Source organism: Bufo bufo, chromosome 2 (genome assembly GCF_905171765.1).
Source record: "Bufo bufo chromosome 2, aBufBuf1.1, whole genome shotgun sequence".
Taxonomy (NCBI): Eukaryota; Metazoa; Chordata; class Amphibia; order Anura; family Bufonidae; genus Bufo; species Bufo bufo.
The window spans coordinates 674,063,845-674,085,943 of NC_053390.1; positions in this window are offsets into that span (position 1 = coordinate 674,063,845).

Sequence of the window (22,099 nt, forward strand, 5' to 3'; positions counted from 1 at the left end):
GTTTACATGGTGTGTTCAATAAAAACATGGTAACATTTAATTTTTTGTGTTATTAGTTTAAGCAGACTGTGATTGTCTATTGTTGTGACTTAGATGAAGATCAGATCACATTTTATGACCAATTTGTGCAGAAATCCATATCATTCCAAAGGGTTCACATACTTTTTCTTGCAACTGTATATATATAGTTTTTTTATTAATAAATTCCGCCCCCCCAAAAAAAAAAAACAATCACAATTCACCGCAGAACGGATAATAGGAAGTAAGTTGTATTTCCCTTCAATATACCACGTAAATGGCTGTAGTACAATGTATCTTCACCGCTGAACACAATTATGAAATTTTTTCCTTTTTCCCCCCCTAATAATAAACCCCTAAAAAAAAGCAAAACAATGTAAAATCAACGCAGAACGGCGAATAGGACGTACAAATCTTTCTTTGTAATACTCCTCGTAAATGGCTGTAGTACAATGTAACTTCACCGCTGAACAGCAATTATGACATGTTTTTTCCTTTTTTTTCCTATTAATATAACCCAAAAAAAGAAATATAGCAATCACAATTCACCGCAGAACGGCTAATAGGATATAAGTATCTTTCCTATTAATACATCACGTAAATGGCTGTAGTAAAATGATACTTCACCGCTGAACAGCAATTATGAGATATATTTTTTTATTTTTTTCTCTCCTATTAATACACCTCCCAAAAAAATGTAAAACAATATAAAAATCTATGCAAAACGGCTTATAGGACGTATGTATCTTTCCTATTAATACACCCCGTAAATGGCTGTATCGCACAGAACTTACACCCCAATCACAAGCAAGGTTTGCTGGAATTACTGATGTATCATATAGTGCAAACAAACAAAAAATAGCAGTATAACTGCAATTTGGATCCCCAATTAGTGTAGCAAGGTGTAATAGTAATTGCTTCTATTACCCAGGCTGTACACTCTCCTATTGCACCCTGTTCTCCTTTTATAGTGTAGATGATGCCTCCCTATCCTTTCCCTATAGCTTGAATCATCTTTCCCTGAACTTGTAAATTGATTTTTCAGCACAATAAACTCCTAGCACTGTCCCTAGCACCTGCTGACGTCTCTCCCTGCACTAAGTACACTGGAAAATGGCTGAATCCAAGATGACTGAGGCGATTTACAGGGCTGTGACATCACAGGGCTGGCTGGCTGTTGATTGGCTGCATGAATGACATTGTGGGTGATCCCTAGTTTCCAGAGTTTTTTGCTCGATGTCCTAACACGTGCACCAGCCATTTTTAAGCGTGAGGAAATTTTTTCCTGAAATTCGGATCGAATTCCACTTCGTCAACTTCAATTCGCTCATCTCTACTCAGGACTCTTTCCTAGCAACTTCTTTGGTTGAACTTTTGTCTGGTCACAATTCAGACTGTCCGAAAGTGAGATCCACCCACCTTTTCCTCTGGAACTCCAGGCACATCACCGATACCTTGGACCTTTACAAAGTGTCCACTCAGCGTTGAAGACTTTCTCTCCACAGCCAACTGTAGTTGCGCCTCCAAAGCCCCCTGCTCTGCATCAAACCGTGCCATTTCACTTTGGGTGTAACCAATCAGTGTGGCCATGTTTTTCTGCTGCTTTATCCGCCATAACCGCCTGGCATATTCCTCCATGAAACCCATAGCAACAGACTTTTCAGCAAACAATTCCACTTTAATCAGAGACCACAGCCTCCGTGTGTGTGTGTGTGTGTGTGTGTGTCTCTCTCTCTCTCTCTAGAGACAAACTCAGCATTCACATTTCTTTTGCCCCGCAGACAATCACAGTCTTATCAGCAGAGATCACAGTGTCTTTAAATTGGGCTTCTGGCCCTTTTAGCTCTAACACAGCAGTGCCTTGCTTTACAGAAAAGGCTTCTGGCCCTTTAATCTCCACAGCATCCAGCTTATTGTGCCCTTTTCACGCTCGCATCCTCCACCATATGTGACAACTCGGGGTCACTTAGCTCTCCAGGATCGCATTCTTTTCAGCTTAGACGGTTGGCACACCTCAAGAAACCACTCCAACACTGCAGATTTGGGTGAAAACTGGCCACAACCAGCTTTATTGTCTCTTTTACAGGCATCAAAACATAACCCATAGACATAAATCCTCGGCCGTCTGGCCACTAACTGCACAGTAGTTTTCTCTCTGTATCGGGATCTGGGTCCACCACCCAGCTCCCCAAAACAGAACTCAGTGCTTACCCTACCCAGGGTTAAAGGGTCCTGTCTCCCACAGGCCTTAGCGCAGGATGCTTCTTCCCCAGACTGAGATTCCTGATTGAGGAGCCCAGCCCACCTTTACCTGAGCTCCTCAGCTGGCTGCTAATTACCTCTGATTAACAGCCTGGCTGATACATACAGAAGAAAAACACTGTTTTCCCAGCCTTTCTAGTTCTCATCCAGCTTCCTCTGGGTGAGATACACCATTTTAATGGCCCTCATATGGCCCTCTGGCAGCTCCACTGCCACAAATGGCGAGATGAGACAACCACTTTAGGAGGGGTGCAAAACACCAAAGAGCACCAATTAAAGATTAGAACATATGAACATCGTAGATGGAGGTCCCAATCTATGAGTCAGAAAAGACAGATAGTACCCACCATGGCATACTTGAGCCATCCCTATATTACATGGACAGCCATTGAAATGAGTACCATATTAAATCATTGCAGGGTAAGTGTCTTGTCATTCAAGACTTCCCCAGGCAAAAATCAGCTGTTTGCAGGGGTTGGCTGGAACCAGACTATAAGATGGATAACCTTGGAACGTTATTGTCTCTGATGAGACCACCCTTTAATTCTAAAAAGACCATACATTCACCTTTTAATGTGAATCAATACAAATTTGATCATCTTAAAAGGTATAGCTGATACATGGTCATATAACACCCTGTCATCACCTTGTATTTTTGGTGGTAACGTTTTCATGAAATACGACACATGAGAATCAAAGATACATAGATAAGTGGTTGCTATGGCTACCATCAGTCAGGAAGCACAACATGTAATCTAATCCGGTAAAGTAGTTAAAGATACTATAGCAACACCTCATCAAAAACTCAAACGTGATGTACAAGATTAAGTGTTATAACCTTGCTTCATCATCTATTTTTAGATATTTACACATGCTTCATTAACTGTATCAAAAATATTAAAATTGAATTGTATTACAGGTATAAAGGCTCATTAGCCTAAGATATTTTACAATGTAATAATGACAATGGTAGTAGTAATTATAGTAATTAGTAATTGTCAACTTTGTGAATAGGCTTGCATTTAATCTCTCTCTGAAGAAATGCATTCTGAACTGCATCAATGTGTTAAGGAATGTGGAAATGCTTTAATAAGCATTGAGAAGCCTTAAAGGGGTTGTCTCAGCAAGTGGCATTTATCATGTAGAGAAACTTGATACAAGCCACTTACTAATGTATTGTGATTGTCCATATTGCCTCCTTTGCTGGCTTCATACATTTTTGCCATCACATGATACACTGCTCATTTCTTTGGTTACGACCACTCTGCAATCCATCAGCGGTGGCCATGCTTGCACACTATAGGAAAAAGTGCCACCGGCAATCACTGGAACGGAGTCCTGCGTTCCTCATTTGATTGGAGCGTCAGACATGTATGCTTGCTGTCTCTCCATTCAACTCTGCGGGACTGCTCGTGATCGATGCTCTTGACTATCTGGCAGTACCAAAGAACTGAATGGAGTGGCAATGCTCATGAGTGTTTGCCGCTTTATTCAAACAGGGAACAAGGGCCCCCGTTCTAGTGATTGGTGGACTTCACAGAGGTGCAATCCCTGCTGATTAGATACTCAGTTCTTCTAATAAGAAAACCCTGTTAAGAGCTGAGCCCTATTTGTCAGTCTGACATGCCACTCTATGTGGTAATACCTTTGGGATTTTTGCTTTTCTAAGCAATTCTGACATTGCAACACATTGTAATTTGTATATAACTCCTTCTAGTCTCCTAGGACTCAGCATTTGTAGGAAAATATGTTATCTCTTTTTGTTAATTTTTTATGAATTTTTGAATTTTTTTCTGCCCCTGCCCTTCCCTAAAATCTTAAACACAAAGACAGCAATAGCAAATAATGTCAGTGACATTGACATATATAGCTATGAGTAAAGGTATGGTTGGTGGCATTAACAAACAGTGTTTAAAAACACACTGCACAGTTGTATGTGTAATAATAATAATAATAATCTTTATTTATATAGCGCCAACATATTCTGCAACACTTTACAATCAGTGGGTTCAAGTACTATACAGAGTCATAAATAACATAGCAACAGACAAGTCAACAATTAAATACAAGAGGAATGACGGCCCTTCTCACAAGAGCTTACAATCTATGAGGAGATAGGTGTGACAACAAGTGCTTGATTTGTATAATGGTCCAGCGATCCTAACACAATAGGGGAGTAGATATAAGGCTGCATAAGCCAATTACCAGCCAATAACTTTAGTTTCCAGGTGCATGGAGTGCATCCCCTAAAACTGTGGATGTTATGAATTAACCTAATTGCATGGGGTAGGGCATTCCAGAGAACTGCTGCAGCTTCGGAGAAATCTTGGCCACAGAAGCAGTGGCGTCGCTACAGGGGGGCAAGGGGGGCAATTGCCCCCCCCAGGTCATTCCTTGCCCCCCCGGGTGCCCCCCCACCGCTGAATCGCTAACGCTAATCGCTACTGACTCAGTGTCGGTGATTAAAGTTAAAGTACACACTGACAGAGAACACACAGATACATACAGTCAGTCGTCTATGAGAGTCACATGACAGATGAGGTGCTGGGGGCGGCGTTCGGACCCAGCGGACTCGCGGAGGCAGAGCGTGCAGGGCGGGCGCAGGCTGGGAGTGTGGCAGCCGCAGAGACAAGTTGACGACTTGACGTCACGGTCGTCAACACGTACAGCTGCGTGCCTGCCCGCGCGAATGGACTTTTCAAATTGCTGCCGCCTGCCAGTGAGCGCCTTCATGTTCTGACTTCTTCTCTCTGCTCCTGCTGCGTGCTGCGTCACTCTGACTGCTAGCTCTAGTGACACTGTTCTTCTTAGACTAGTGTGAGCCAGCGGCTGTCACTGAGCCTGACCTGTTTACAGGTGCCCACTGCCCACACTGAGTGTCTAGGGCTAGACCCCAGCTTGGACTGTCAGGAGTCCTATTGATCCTAGAGTCGCCACTGCACCTGGCCCTGCCTATGCTGTCAGTAGGAGGACTGGGTCATGCATCCTCTGCCCATACAACATGGTGGAGGCTTCCTGGCAGGAGCAGCTCCCTCCACCCTCCTGCAGCGATTAATGAGAGCTCCACAGGCTTAAGGCTCAGTCACCATCCAGGCAGGGAGCAGCACCCTTCCAGCTCCTCATCACCTATGCACCTCCAGCTTCATCCTAGTGGCTGCTCCCCACCCTGGGCTGGTCGGATTCTTTCATCAAGAATGGGCACACCTGTCTCCAAGAAGAAGGCACAGAGGAATGACACCATCTCTCATGTAGCAGCCAAAGTTATGTAAGTGCGTGACAGCAAACCTAAGTGGCTTTAATGCTTGTGGTGCATTAGATTGTAAACTCTGTGTTTTAGGAATGAGCAGATTAGTGCATGCAGCTGGAGGGTATAGATTGCAAGCTCATGGGTCTATTCTCTTGCTACATGCTATCACTTGCACATCCACCTGACTGGCCCTGGTGATATTACATAATTCGGTGGGTTCAGGATGGCAGCTGTGCCATCTGCAGAGACCTCCTTACTCCTGAATATGCCCCTTATGGTATTAACCATCTGCATTCTAGCTCCAGTAGATCCTCAGATGATCCCAGCTCCCTATGCACAGTACAGAGGGGGAAGCTTAATAGACTCTTGCTTTACAAGTGTTATCATAGGAGTAGTGAAAGCAGACAGTGCACCCTGCTTAATTATAGTGTCACCCAAGTGATGTCACCCAGGGGATCACAGGCTCTATGGTGACACCAGCAACACGCTAGTACACTGCACAGAACAGGAGGCTGCGGAGGAACAAGGTATATACAATGTATCAAAATGTATCACCAAACACAGTTTACTATAAATATATATATATATATATATATATATATATATTCATAGAAAATCAACGCAGCACTCTTCTTGTAAAAAAAAACACAGTGTCTTTATTTAACACATGTGACACAAAATAGGCAACGTTTCAATCCCCTTCCAGGATCCTTCTCAACGTTGCCTATTTTGTGTCACATGTGTGAATAAAGACACTGCGTTTTTTTACTGAGTGCTGCGTTGATTTTCTATGAATATACAAGCCTGTTGTCAAAGGCGAGACGCTTGCACCGGATAATTTCTAAAGTGAGTGCTGCCAGAATTATATATATACTATTCTGTATGCCACTGCTGGCAATCATCAGATTAACACATTTGTCACAATTGGATGGTAGTCTGCCCCCAACTTTTAGAAGGAAGTCCACCACCCAATATCATAGAGATTTGCCGGATACATCTTCCATCATGTTCCCCTTTTCCACTTGGTCACATTTAACACTTTGTAGCTAAGGACATCGATAAAGGGCTCTGTCATCAGGAGCTGGCGATGAGGACACATCTCCTGGATTTACCATAGTGGAGATTAATGTGGGAACCAGTAGAACCAGTGAAGGGCGCTGGTGGAAGTCCTCCTCTTTGGGTTATTGATGGAAAAGAGCAGAGGCCGGGCAGCTGCCATGGGCCGAGATAATGGGGGGGATGTTAGGTGTCACCACAGACCGGAGACATCTCTGGGAAGGATGTCTTAGTAATTGCCTTGTGGTATTTTCTGGTGGTGAAGTTGAGCTGGGTGTAGTGTTAAAGTAGACACAAAGGGATGGACGCTGGGGATTTTATGGAAGTCTTATGTTCTCTGCACTTCTTGGAGTAAATTTTGCAAATAGTCTATTAAAGTATTCTGCACAAATCCATGGGTGTGTAAAGATGTAGCAGAGCTGGGTTTGCCATTGGCCGAACTCGCCATTCATTATTTCTGGGTTTACATTTATAATGTATCCTGATACCCCTCAGTTATATTACCCCTGTGTAATGTACCCCGATATCCCTTAGTTATATAATATAACTAAGGGGTATCAGGGTGCATTATACAGGGGTAACATAACTAAGGGGTTCTATCCTATCAGGGACGTAATACAGGGGTAATGTAAGCTATATTACCCCTTTATAATGTCTGATAGCCCTCCTCAGTTATATTACAACCAATGTACCCTGATACCCCTTAATTATATTACCCCGGCGTCAGGGTTGAAGCGGCTGCTTTAGTATTTTTCAGTAGTATGATTAGCTGGTGAAAATTATTAGTGCCCCCCCATTTTTGACTGTGTATCTTCTGTGCCCCCCCTATATATTGATCCTAGAGTCGCCACTGCACAGGAGTGAGAGGTTCGGATTATGGAGGATGTCAATGGGGAACCAGTGCAATGACTGGCACAGGGCCAGTGGCGACTCTAGGAACAATATATGGGGGGGCGGGGGGCACATAAGATACCACAGTCAAAAATGGGGGGGGGCACTAATAATTTTCACCACTTAATCATGCTACTGAAAAAAATTAAATGAGTATATATAAATAAAGATGTCGCGAACATAAAATTTTCCGTTCGCGAATGGCGAAAGCGAATTTCCGCAAATGTTCGCGAACGGTCGAACAGGGTGAACCGCCATAGACTTCAATAGGCAGTCGAATTTTAAAACCTACAGGGACACTTTCTGGGCACAATAGTGATGGAAAAGCTGTTTCAAGGGGACTAACACCTGGACTGTGGCATGCCGGAGAGGGGTCCATGGCAAAACTCCCATGGAAAATTACGTAGTTGACGCAGAGTCGGGTTTTAATCCATAAAGGGCATAAATCACCTAACATTCCTAAATTGTTTGTAATAACGTGCTTTAAAACATCCAGTGTGTGTATACGATCAGGTATGATGTTGTATCGATCAGATAGTGTAAGGGTTACGCCCGCTTCACAGTGACAGACCAAACTCTGACAGACCAAAATCCCTGTTTAACGTACCGCAAACAACCGCAAACAGTCCATTTGCACAACCGCAAACTCCCCATTTGCACAAGGTTGGATACCAAGCTAGCCATGTCCCGTTCCTTGTCCTCACTGACGTCATTGAAGGTCTCTTCCTCCACCCAGCCACGTACAACACCAAGGGTCCCCGAAAGGTGACAACAAGCCCCCTGGGACGCCGGCTGTGGTTGGTCTTCCACCTCCTCAAAGCCACCTTCCTCCTCTGACTCCTCTTCTTCAGACTCCTCTCTCTGCGTTGCCGCAGGTCCAGCAATCGACGATGACAAGGCTGCTTCTGGTGGTGATGGTGACCACAACTCTTCCTCTTCATGCTCATCTACGCAGGGCACGCTCCAGAAAAAACGCATATGGGATGAGGTCGATGATGTTGCCTTGGGTTTGACTGACCAGGTTTGTCATCTCCGCAAAAGGACGCATGAGCCTACAGCCATTGTGCATGAGCGGCCAAAAAATACCCAGCTCCGCAGAGGCTGTCCTCTTTTTTTTTTATTAAAAAAATCTGATCTTACCAGTTTAATCTCTGTTTTGTCCCCTATCAGGGGCCGGTGTATGGAATAGATTTTAGGAACCAGGAGATAGAAAAAAATGGTTGGTCGGTCCTCTTACTTCCAATTTGGGGCACTGCGCGTGCGCCGTGCAATGTACTGTGCCACCCTATATGAGTGGTGTGTTAAGTAGTACTATTCTTATCAGTTTAATCCCTGTTACGTCCCCTATCAGGGGACGTGTATCGAATAGATTTTAGACAACCGCAAAGAGTTGTCAATAGTTGACACACTCATGACATAAATTTCCTCTATGCGTCAATCTTGGTGTAGTGATGACTGTGCTCGTGCTCACGTTTGGGAGATTGCAGGCGATGGCAGTTTTTCAAAGCCTATGGTCATGCTGAGGTAGTTCAGTGACAGTTAAGTGACCCAGAAAACAATGATTCTGCAGTGTGGGCCCATTGTTGGCCTAGTAGGCTTTAATGATCACCTTAGATGATCACAAAGAAAATTAATGTTTTTTCTGTGCAAAATTATCCAGCCGATCGCTTTTGGTCTGTTCACAATGAAGCAACGACCTTATCATCTGGGTTGTGCCAACATTGCCAACACACTCATAGAGGTGATCGCTTCATTGTGATACGCAAGCCCCTTCACCACAACAAGGTAACGATCACGAAGGGGAATTGACACATGTATGTGCCTTTTTTTTTTTTGCAGCCACAGTGCATCACCAGAGGCCAGAAAAATTAGGCATGTACACATGCCTGAAAAATTAGGTATTGTTGCAGCCGCTGCTGTAGCAGTGGCCGGAAAAATTGATGTTTTCCAGGCAGAAAGTGCACTAAAACATTGCGGCTTGAACCCTAGTTGGTGGCGGAGAAGTCACGCAAGTCATCCGGCATGCAGAGATTAAATACAGCAGCGTGTGGACCATTTTTAGCCCAAGGCATCTCATCAGGCCTTTTTTAGTCAAATGCATCCCCTACTGTCAGTCCCTTCGGGATCCATGCCTCATTCATCTTAATAAAGGTGAGGTAATCTAGACTTTTTTGACCTAGGCGACTTCTCTTCTCAGTGACAATACCTCCTGCTGCGCTGAAGGTCCTTTCTGACAGGACACAGGACAGGAAGTTCTATCACAAATTGGGATAGCTCAGGCCACAGGTCAAGCCTGCAAAGCCAGTAGTCAAGGGGTTCATCGCTCCTCAGAGTGTCGATATCTGCAGTTAAGGCGAGGTAGTCTGCTACCTGTCGGTCGAGTCATTCTCTGAGGGTGGACCCCGAAGGGCTGTGGCGATGCGTAGGACTTAAAAAGCTCTGCATGTCCTCCATCAACAACACGTCTGTAAAGCGTCCTGTCCTTGCCGGCGTGGTCGTGGTAGGAGGAGGATTACTTTCACCTCTTCCCCTGTTAAATTCCCGTTGTGCTGTGACATCACCCTTATACGCTGTGTAAAGCATACTTTTAAACTTGTTTTGGAACTGCTGCATCCTTTCCGACTTCCGGAAATTCGGTAACATTTTAGCCAATTTCTGCTTATACCGGGGGTCTAGTAGCGTGGCCACACAGTACAGGTCGTTCTCCTTCAGCCTTTTTATACAAGGGTCCCTCAACAGGCATGACAGCATGAAAGACCCCATTTGCACAAGGTTCGATGCCGAGCTACTCATGTCCTGTTCCTCATCCTCACTGATCTCATTGAAGGTCTGTTTTTTCCCCAGCCACGTACAGGACAGGAGTGCTGGTCCGGTGTTACTCTCTGCTTTCAGGCAAGTCAACCCCAAGACGGCGTGACACTGTCGTATCCAGGATGTGGAATAGCCCCTGGGAAGCTGGGGGGGTGCAGTTAATGTGGAGCAAGACACAGCAGCAGAAAAGGACTCAGCCGAGGAGGTTAGCGAAGAGGATGGAGTAGGAGGAGGAGAGGAGGTGGCAGCAGGCCTGCCTGCAAGTCGTGGCGGTGTCACCAACTCCTCTGCAGAGCCACGCATTCCATGCTTGTCAGCCGTCAGTAGGTAACCCAATGCGCAGTGTATGTGATATACCTGCCCTGACCGTGCTTTGCAGACCAGGTATCAGTGGTCAGATGGACCCTTGCCCCAACCCTGTGTGCCAGACATGCCATGACTTCCTTTTCCACAATAGAGTACAGGCTGGGGATTGCTTTTTGTGAAAAAAAAATTTGGTCGGGTACCTTCCACTGCGGTGTCCCAATAGCTACAAATCTTTTGAAGGTCTCAGACTCCACCAGCTTGTATGGTAAAAGCTGGCGGGCTAAGAGTTCCGACAAGCCAGCTGTCAGACGCCAGGCAAGGGGGTGACTCTGTGACATTGGCTTCTTACGCTCAAACATTTCCTTGACAGATACCTGACTGTGGGCAGATGAGCAGGAACTGCTGAAGGTGAGAGGCAGAGTGGCGGGTGGTTGAGAGGGGCAAGGAGGACAGCAGTGGTTGACGTGGCTGAAGATGCTGGACCAGGAGGAGGATGGTGGCTTTGAGTTTCTGTGCTGCTTGTACTCATCATGTGTTGATCCCATAGGTGTTTGTGATGTGAGATCATGTGCCTTCACAAAGCAGTTGTACCTAGGTGGGTGTTGGACCCACGACTCAGTTTCTTTTGGCACAGGTTGCAAATGGCATCGCTGTTATCAGAGGCAGACACACAAAAAAAATGCCACACTGCTGAGCTTTGCAATGACGGCATTCTGGTGGTGGCAACAGCATGCATTGATTGGAATGCTGTCTGGCTGACCCCGGGTGCCGATACATGCTGTCTGACTGTGCCACTAGCTCCTTGCGACGATCTCCCCCTGCTTCCAACTCGTCTCCTCCTTCTCTCTGTCTCCCCATCTGAACTTTCCCCCTGTTCTTCTTCTCTTCGAGCGCGCACCCACCTGACATCCACAGAGACATCGTCATCATCAACCGCTTCAATTGTATCTGACAACTCAGCAAAGGAAGCAGCAGCGGGTACAACATCATCATCATCACACCGTACGTCCATGTGTGTAATGCTGCCTGACTGAGACATATCCCTGTTATCTACATCCTCTGGCAATAATGGTTGCGCATCACTCATTTCTTCCAACTGATGTGTAAATAAATCCTCTGACAGATCAAGAGAAGCGGCTGTGGTGCTAGTGTTGGTGGTGGCGGCGGGCAGGCGATTGGTAACTTGAGAGGTGCCCGAAGCTGAGCTGGAGGAGGATGGTGCGTCAAGGTTCCGAGCAGAAGCTGTAGAAGATTGGGTGTCCTGTGTAAGCCAGTCAACTCTGTCCTCAGAACTTTTCAAGTTCAGGGTACGTGGCCCCTGAACACTGGGCAATATTCTAAAGCCAATGGAAATCACAGCACCACGACCACGATGGCCCCTGTGGGGTGGCCTGCCTCTGCCTTTCATTTCTTTTTAGAATAGTGGTACTATGCGTGCAAGGTACTGTGCCACCCGATATGAGTGGAGGGCAGTGGGCTCAGTACAGTCTGTGGGCCCGACACTCACTAGCAGGCAACTGCAATTATATTACAGAGAAAAAAATGTAATGACTTTTTTATCTGCAAGGTACTGTGCCACCCGATATGAGTGGTGGGCAGTTGGCACAGTACAGTCTGTGGGCCTGACACTCACTGGCAGGCAACTGCAATTATATTACAGAGAAAAAATTAAATTACTTTTTTATCTGCAAGGTACTGTGCCATCCGATATGAGTGGTGGGCACTGGCAGTGGGCACAGTACAGTCAGTGGGCCTGACACACACTGGCAGGCAACTGCAATTATATTTCTGAGAAAAAATTAAATGACTTTTTTATCTGCAAGGTACTGTAGAGGTACTGTGCTACAGTCTGTGGGCCTGTGGCCTCTGACACACAGGCAGGCAACTGCAATATATAGTGTTAGCTTGTGGTGGCTCACTAGCAAGTAGTTAAGGTATGGTGCTGCAAGCTCATATAGAGGGAATCACCCCACCCTCTCTTAAAAGGCAAATGTAGTAATAGGAAAATGAGCGAGCACTCATACACTTGGCAACTAAATTGACATGTGCAGAAAATATTTATTAAATCCCCATAAAATACAAGTAATAAAATTTATAAGAACAATGTAGCAATAATATACAACATTACAGTCACATATATTGTGGTAGATATGATCGATACTATATTCGATAAAAATATATTCAATAGAAATATTCGATAAATTGAATGGTAGAAAATTCAATATAGAAATATTCGATAGAATATTCAATACCACTCAATAGTGTAGATAAATTCAATAATATATATCACACCAAAAAACTTCAAGTATATGCTGTTATTTGGGAAAGAGGGAGTATTATCTTCTAGAGCTCTATCCCAATTTGGGAAACTGAATGTCACTGAAAATGTTGTAGGTGTATTCACTGGGAGCGCAATATGTTCATAAAGTGTCCACAGGAATCCTGATAATGTGAAAAGTCTCTTATAGCATATCCTTTTAAGGTCGATATGAGCTTTGAATTGAAGAAAACTTTAAATAGATATTTGGCTTACCGTCTAGCGTCTGCTATCTCCCTATTGCTTCAATGGAGCTTTAAATGTTTGCCGGCTTATTCAGTCGCTCCATACAACAAGCTGGTTTGAATTTCGCGGGAGTTCCAAAGATTGCGGGAGTTGCCACTCTGTTCCGCAATTTCCTTTGGTGCAGCTTTCGACGATAAGAATAGTTAATCCTTTACTGTAGAAATTTTATTCTGTATGGCCATACAGTATTATCGGAGGCTTTTCAATGCAGGTACATCACTTGTTTCACCATACGTGTTACGGGTAGATTCACTCTCCCTTCCTCCCACTGCAGCGTGGGGACCCGATGGCAGAGAAGGCAGCACGATGCCTTCCATAGGCATCGGGCCTTGCTTTCTACGGAAGCCTGTGAGATCCAGCCCCTTAGGCTGGGTCTCACAGGCAGGCTCTCAGCATAAAAGCTGACAGCCAATCCGTTACAATACAGGTTGTATTGTAATGCATTGCAGAGGGGATTAGACCCCAGAAGTTGAAGTCTCAGAGTGGGACAATTTTTTTTTATTTTTTCATAATAAAAAAATAAATTAGCATATTGTTTCAAAGTTGACCAACTCAGCTACAGACAAGGAAAACAAAGCTACAATTTGTGAACTGTTTAAAATGTGAAAAGTAGCTCCCTTTATTTGAAAACTGTCAAGACAAGTTCATTTTAAGGGTAAATAAGTTCATTTCTGCAAACATGAGTCAAATATGTAGGTTACCAAGGTTTTTAGTAGAATTTTATAATCAAACCTGAACAATTTCTTCTTGCCGGTTCTGTTGATAATAAAGAATGTCTCATTTGTTTAATAGGTAATTTAATGGTATCCATTGCTGAACATCTCTGGCTCCCACATAAAATTATGTATTTCTTGAAGCAGAAAATATTAAATTACCCAAAGCCACACATCTTCTATAGTAATGAAATCCATCTTTCACCTTACATTTACAGAGTAACACATTTTCATTCTAATAATCTCCAATAGCATCCAGACATCGCTACAGTATCTTAGACATTTGTCTGCAAATGACCGTCGACAGAGTTGTTGGAAGAACAGCAGGAAGACTAGAGCTGCAAGATAAACATAGGAAGGAAAGTGAAACAGATTAGTGAGAAGCTGAAATAGAATGTCATTGGCAAATTGATATGTTCAAGCTTCCTGCTAGGAATTTCATGTTTCTACAATATTTCTTCTTTTTGTACAAAAAAAGTCAGTTACAGAAAAGAAGATTTTTACAAACACCTTCACAGAGCCTTTATAATCCATTCAAGAGAATCTTATTTGACCCTTAGTACTTGGTGAGGGTTTATATGAAGAGAGAAGTGTCCTTGCTTTCTTCTTGGCTGAAAATATATCTAGATAAGCACAAGATGACCTGCTGCGAAAAAAAATAAGAAGTTTTGTGTTACTCTGAGTAACACAAAACATTTTTTTTCAAAGCTGCTCAACTCGCTCAAGTCATCTTTGGATATCTTGAGCCAAGTTTTATGGGTAAGGAATGATACATACAGTACAGACCAAAAGTTTGGACACACCTTCTCATTCAAAGAGTTTTCTTTATTTTCATGACTATGAAGGCATCAAAACTATGAATTAACACATGTGGAATTATATACATAACAAACAAGTGTAAAACAACTGAAAATATGTCATATTCTAGGTTCTTCAAAGTAGCCACCTTTTGCTTTGATTACTGCTTTGCACACTCTTGGCATTCTCTTGATGAGCTTCAAGAGGTAGTCCCCTGAAATGGTCTTCCAACAGTCTTGAAGGAGTTCCCAGAGATGCTTAGCACTTGTTGGCCCTTTTGCCTTTACTCTGCGGTCCAGCTCACCCCAAACCATCTCGATTGGGTTCAGGTCCGGTGACTGTGGAGGCCAGGTCATCTGGCGCAGCACCCCATCAGTCTCCTTCATGGTCAAATAGCCCTTACTTTCAAAGTTTTCCCAATTTTTTGGCTGACTGACTGACCTTCATTTCTTAAAGTAATGATGGCCACTAGTTTTTCTTTACTTAGCTGCTTTTTTCTTGCCATTATACAAATTCTAACAGTCTATTCAGTAGGACTATCAGCTGTGTATCCACCTGACTTCTCCTCAACGCAACTGATGGTCCCAACCCCATTTATAAGGCAAGAAATCCCACTTATTAAACCTGACAGGGCACACCTATGAAGTGAAAAACATTTCAGGGGACTTCCTCTTGAAGCTCATCAAGAGAATGCCAAGAGTGTGCAAAGCAGTAATCAAAGCAAAAGGTGGCTACTTTGAAAAACCTAGAATATGACATATTTTCAGTTGTTTCACACTTGTTTGTTATGTATATAATTCCACATGTGTTAATTCATAGTTTTGATGCCTTTAGTGTGAATCTACAATTTTCATAGTCATGAAAATAAAGAAAACTCTTTGAATGAGAAGGTGTGTCCAAACTTTTGGTCTGTACTGTATGTCATATGAACTATGCAGCATGCACACAAGTTACTTCTATATAAATTAAAATACCATTGCTACTCACAGAGGTCCTTTAGTTGTAATAATTTCAGATATATCTGAACACTATCTGAAGGACCCGACTTTGCACGGGTATATTTAATCTATTTCATTTAATGTTTGCATGTGTTGTTAAAACATAGACAGTATCCACTATAACAGTGAGATCTACAGCCCCCCACGCCTTAACACTGACCCACCCACAGTGCCCCATCTCCTTAAAATGGGACCGCCACAGCAGCCCACCCCCTTAACTTTGACCTCTAGAGCACCTTCCTCTTAACTCTGCCCATAGGTTACAGTCCCCTTAACTGACCTCCACCATTCCCGGCCCCCTTAACAGAGACCTCCACAGCGACTGCCCCTTTAACAGTGACTGCCACAATACCCCACTCCCTTAACAGTGACCTCCACTGTACCCCGCTCCCTTAACAGTGAACTCACAGTACCCCAATGTCACGGCGGGGAGTGGGGGAAATCCCCCACCATGTGGTGTAAAAGGGTAAAATGGAATCAGCCTGGCCAAAAGGAGTAATAAGGGAGCAGGTCACCTCCTACAACATCCCTAATCCTCTCCCTGACTCCTCACCGTATGAGCGGACCCCGATGGTAGGACAACTCATACTCAGGATACCTAAAGACCCTAAGTCGCCCTGGTAATCCCTCACTTAGGAGCAGGGGAGAGACAACCTGTTCATCCCAGTAATGGAGGAACAGGAGTCTCTGAGGCCAGGCTGCAAGGAGAGGGGAACACATACAGCTATAAGGAGATGGCAGGTAAGCGAGACTAGTAACACATCTACCTGCCACAGACACACTGACTGGAACCCATGCACAAGTGCTGGTGTCCACACCAACATTAAAAGGACACAGCACACACCACAAACCACACAGGAACCCAGAACACCATAGCTGCAATAAACGTGAGACACCATAAAACCTCTATGACCACAAGGGTGGTCCTCACTGGACAGATGGAATATAAAGACCAGGAGCATAGCTCCAGCACACACCATGGCTGGAGTACCCCCCAGCTTCAGGCATCCAGCAGAGGCTAAACAGCCCAAGCAGCCACACCCACATCCACATAAACCCAGTGTTAAAACACTAGGAAGGGAGTTAACCCTTCCAACACCAGACAAGGGGAGGAAGCCACTTAAAGGGGAAGTGCACACACAAGCACGGAAAGCTACACGTTGCCGCAGGCAACAACATGCGTGGCAACCATGTCACGGCAATCACCCAGAAGGCCGAGACACTGCCACCGCATGCACACACAGCAACACGTTGCCGCGGGCAACCGCAAGTGTAGCAACAGTGTCACAGCGCACACCATAGGCCGTGACACCCACTGCCTTAACAGTGACCTCACAGTACCTGCTCCCCCTTTAATAGTGGCCCCCACAGTCCCCTCCTCACCCCTTAACACTGACCTCCATAGCGGACCGTCCCCTTAACTGTGACCTCCACAGTTCCCTGCCCTCTTAACAGAGACCTCCACAGTGCCCTTCCCTTTAACAGTGAACTCCACAGCATCCCGCCCCATTAACAGTGACCTCCACAGCGGCTGTCCCCTTTATTAGTGACCTCCACAGTGGCCTGCCCCCTTAACAGTAACATCCACAGCTCCCTCCCCTTTTACAATGACCTCCACAGCAGCCACCCCTTTATTAGTGTCCTCCACAGTACCCCTTCTAGTTAACATTGAATTTTATAATAACCCGCCCCTTTAACAGTGACCTCTACAGAGCTCTATTCCATTAAAAACTGACTTCCACAACACCCCACCTCCTTAACAATGACCTTTACAGCACCTCACCCCTTAACACTGACCTCCATAGCGGACCGTCCCCTTAACTGTGACCTCCACAGTTCCCTGCCCTCTTAACAGAGACCTCCACAGTGCCCGTCCCTTTAACAGTGACCTCCACAGCAGCCTGACCCTAGGGTGGCCAGAGGTCCGGTTTTAGGCCGGACAGTCCGGTTTCAGACTCCCTATGCTCTGTCTGGCGCAGGGCCCGGACGGACAAAGGGATGTCCTTTTGAACAGCTCACTCTCAGACAGCAGCACTGTGCTGCCTGAGCATGAGCTGCAGGGAGAAAGTCACCCTCCCTCCCACCTCTGAACAGATCCCAGGACATAGCAAAGAGGCAAGTCGCTTTTACTCAGATTAGCCAATAAATGGATTGTATGCATCCTGGAATGACTGAGCACTGATCTACCATGTATCATTTGTACTAGTATTTTCTTGTGTGTTACAGTTACGGATGGGCCCCAAAAGGCAGCAGATCCCAAGAGTAACTGTTAACTCTTTACTCCTCACATCAGCTTTCCAAAACACATGATATTTGTGTCACATCCAACGCACGGGGGTTTTGTTCCCATATCATTCCAATGATTGGTACTGCTACTTATTAATGACTCACACAGCCCAGCATCATTTAAAGGCTACTAACGCCTTTTACTTTATTTTACTGCATGTACTTTTGTGACATTTTATTAAAAATTCTTAAAAGGGTTATCCAATATCATAAACTGCCCCCCCAAGTGCCGGGCCCCTCACAGAGAATATACTTCTCCCGCTCCCTGCGCCGCTCCTGGTCCTCACTGCTGCTTCTCCCCGTGCGCAGATGAAAACATCTGGTGTAGGGGGGAGCAGCCAATAGCAGGCGGGGACGGGGACGAGCCTCCCTAGCGTCACAATGCCAATCGTGGACATTTAACACTTCAGATGCCATCGCAGTGGTTCAGGTATGCTCTTGCTTTCCCGTGCGGTGATCAGAAGATATCTTCCCCAAACGGCAAATGGTAAAACAGAAAAAAACCATCAAAATGGCTGATTCACTGTTTTTGGTTGCATTTCCCACAAACAAATTTATGAAAAGTGATCAAAAAGTCATACACACCCCTGAACGGAATGAAAAGTACAGATTGTCCTGCAAAAAATGAACACATCTCCATACACATAACTACAAAAAAAGTTATAGGGGTCAAAATATGGTGACAAAAAATAAAACTGATTTCTTCCAAGCTTTTTATTATTTTATCAGTATCAAAACGTAAGAAAAACTTTACATATAAGGTACCACCGGATTTGTACTGACCTGTAGAATGAAAGTAACTGGTCAGATTATCGCACATCAAATGTTGTAAATAAAAATAAAAAAATTTAAAACTGAGGTGGAATTGTTTTTTTCCCCCAATTCCACCCCATCTGGAATTTCCTGCTTCCCACTACATAATATGCAATATTAAATGGAGGCATTGCAAAGTACGACTTGTCCCGCAAAAAACAAGCCCTCATATGGCTATGTGAACAGAAAAATAAAAGTTATGGCTCTGCGAAGCCAGGGAGCGCAAAGCGAAAATGCAAAAATTAAAAAACCTCAGAGGCAGAAAGGGTTAATGTTTCAATTTTCATACACCAAGGATAGAGCTGCTAAATACACTATACTAGTTTTTAAAATACAAAATGTTAATTTGTAAAGATTATTTGATTTCTAACGTTAATCTGTTTTCCCTTAGTCCTAATAGGAGCACAATAATGGGGTATTTCTTCCCCTGTGTACAAGTAGGATGGAATTTAATCAAATTAATCACTAATTAGAGACCCCTATGCTTATATACAGATGTAGTAGAGTTAACACAAACTCTTAACTTAAATTACTGAGCTCATTGTGATATCCTGTAACAAAGCAATTGAAGGTGTCAGCTTAACACAACTAGTTTAGTTAACACATATAGTTCAGCATGTATGTTAACTCTACTACATCTGTAAGAATACCTAGCCCCTTCTACCATGTGTTTATTTTAAAATAATGTAGTTAGGGAAGAAAGCCTTTACTGCTGTTAAGACTGAGGGAAAACAGATTAACATAAAACATAAAAAAATGAACAATCTCCCTCTTAGCCAGATTGAAATGAGCTTTTTAGGCTAGGTATGTATTTGGAACCTCATCCAGAGGATCAAAGAGAGATGAGCTTAGAACTTTTAAGACTAAGGTCAAGTCCTATTTTGACACAGATCTGAGTATGGAAGGCCACGTCCTTCCTGCAAGAAGACTTAGAAACTCATTATCTGTGTTTTGGAACTATCTACTCCTTGAGCAGATTTCAAGCTAAACAGATTACCTGAATCCTTTAGTAAGTCTTAAGTGGATTGAGACATGGCTATGACAAGGTCTTCATGATAATGTCTGAGAGGCCATTAGGTTATTATTATAGATGAGCGAATTTCTCAAAAATTTGATTCAGCCATTTCACCGAATAAAAATGTTTTAAAAATCGATTCGATACGAATATATTTGCGACGAATCGCGATAAAAAATGGCTATTTCCAGACTGCATAGAGTCTTTATATGGGTGTAGAACACTGTGCCTTGCAGTAACACGCATAGAGAGTGTGCTGGGGTAGTGAAATAATACTGTCAGTCAGTATGACATGCAGATGACAGGCGTCACTATTAGAATCACTGCACACTTCACTTGATTGGACAGTCACAAGGCCAAAATAACAAAGTATTAACTCAGCCTTACAGGTCCATGTTAGCGTCAAGAAGAAGCGCACTCCTTTTACACCCTCGTCAGCTGATTCCACATAGATGTCTACAGAACCTGTTCTATTAAACGCTTATACAAGTAGAGCCCCCCCCTGACAGAGTGGAGAGGGTGTCAGCAGTAGGTTTGTGTTGAAGTCACTGATTATTTTGCCCTTCCTCTGATCCATCAGAACAATAACCCACAAAAAACTGATCCTGTTTGTGGAGCATCTGCCTTCACTCGGTCCGCATTTGCTCAATAATCCATCAGTATTGCTAATGCACAAAAGAATAATTTAATATTGTAAAATTCTGTGTCTCCATGATAAATCTGCAGCCTGGGGGCCCCGTGTCAGCTTCTACATACTTTTAAAATAATCCTTCAGTGGGGCGAATAGATGCCGGGTGACAGGGAAGCTCCAAGATGTTCCAAGGAGCTGCTGTCGGAAGCAGCGGTTCATTTATGAGACGTCCGTATAGTGCAGGGGGAATCCGAAAACCCTCTCCTTCTGCGTGCACCACAGGATGCCCTCTTTTTCATTTTCATGATGACTGGGAGCCCGTGATGTTTTCACCGGATGCTGAGACCGGGGCCTGGTTGTTTGGTTTGAATCTTGACTAACTTGACTAAGTGGAGAGGGTGTCAGCAGTAAGTTTGTGTTGACGTTACTGATTATTTTGCCCTTCCTCTGATCTGTCAGAACAATAACCCACAAAAAACGGATCCTGTCTGGGGAGCATACGCCTTCACTCGGTCAGCATTTGCTCAGTAATCCATGAGTATTGGTAATGCCAAAAAAACAGGAGTGGATCTAAAACAGAGAAGACATGTGAAGGTAATATTTGCATATCTTTTGTGTTTTGTACCCACTCATGCTTTTGGCTACCAAATCATAAGCCAATTCTGATGCAACCATACAGGCCTTACAGCTGCTACACAGACAGGATCCACTGTGAGTCTCATTTTTTCTTCCTTCTGACCGATGAGAAGAAAGGTCAAATAAATGGTGAATTCAAGAAGGCCAAACAAGGATAATAGCGACCCCGTCATAAAGTGGGGAGGGTGGTAACAGCATGAGGAGACCACCAAGTGGCACAATGACAGGGTCTGGAGGTGGCGGAAGCATCAGGAGTCCACAAAGTGGCACAATGACAAAGTGTGGAGGTGACAGCAGCAGTATTATTAGGACACAGAGTGGCACAGTGACATAGTGTGGAGATGGCAGCATCAGGAGGCCACAGAGTGGCAAGGTGACGTAGTGTGGGGATGGCAGCAACAGCAGCAGCATGATACCACAGAGTGGCATGGTGACATAGAAACATAGAAACATAGAATGTGTCGGCAGATAAGAACCATTTGGCCCATCTAGTCTGCCCAATATACTGAATACTATGAATAGCTCCTGGCCCTATCTTATATGAAGGATGGCCTTATGCCTATCCCATGCATGCTTAAACTTATTGCAGCTACTACTTCTGCAGGAAGGCTATTCCATGCATCCACTACTCTCTCAGTAAAGTAATACTTCCTGATATTACTTTTAAAGGGCTTCTGTCACCCCCAAAACACTTTTTTTTTTTTTTGGGCTTGTTAAAATCGTTATTTAACGACTATTCCCTATATAGGGATCTTACCTTTGTCTGTGGCTTCTTTTCCTTAAAACTCGATCTTTTAAAATATGCAAATCACTTCACTACCAGCAAGTAGGGTGTCTACTTGCTGGTAGCCGCCGCAAAAAACCACCCCCTCCTCCTGTTGATTGACAGGGCCAGCGAGCGCTCTCCTCCTCCCGCTGGCCCTGTCAGCATTTCAAATCCCACGCCTGTCTTCATTCGGCGCAGGCGCTCTGAGAGAAGAAGGCTCGCCTCCTCGATTTTAACAAGCCCAAAAAAAAAAATATGTGTTTTGGGGGTGACAGAAGCCCTTTAAACC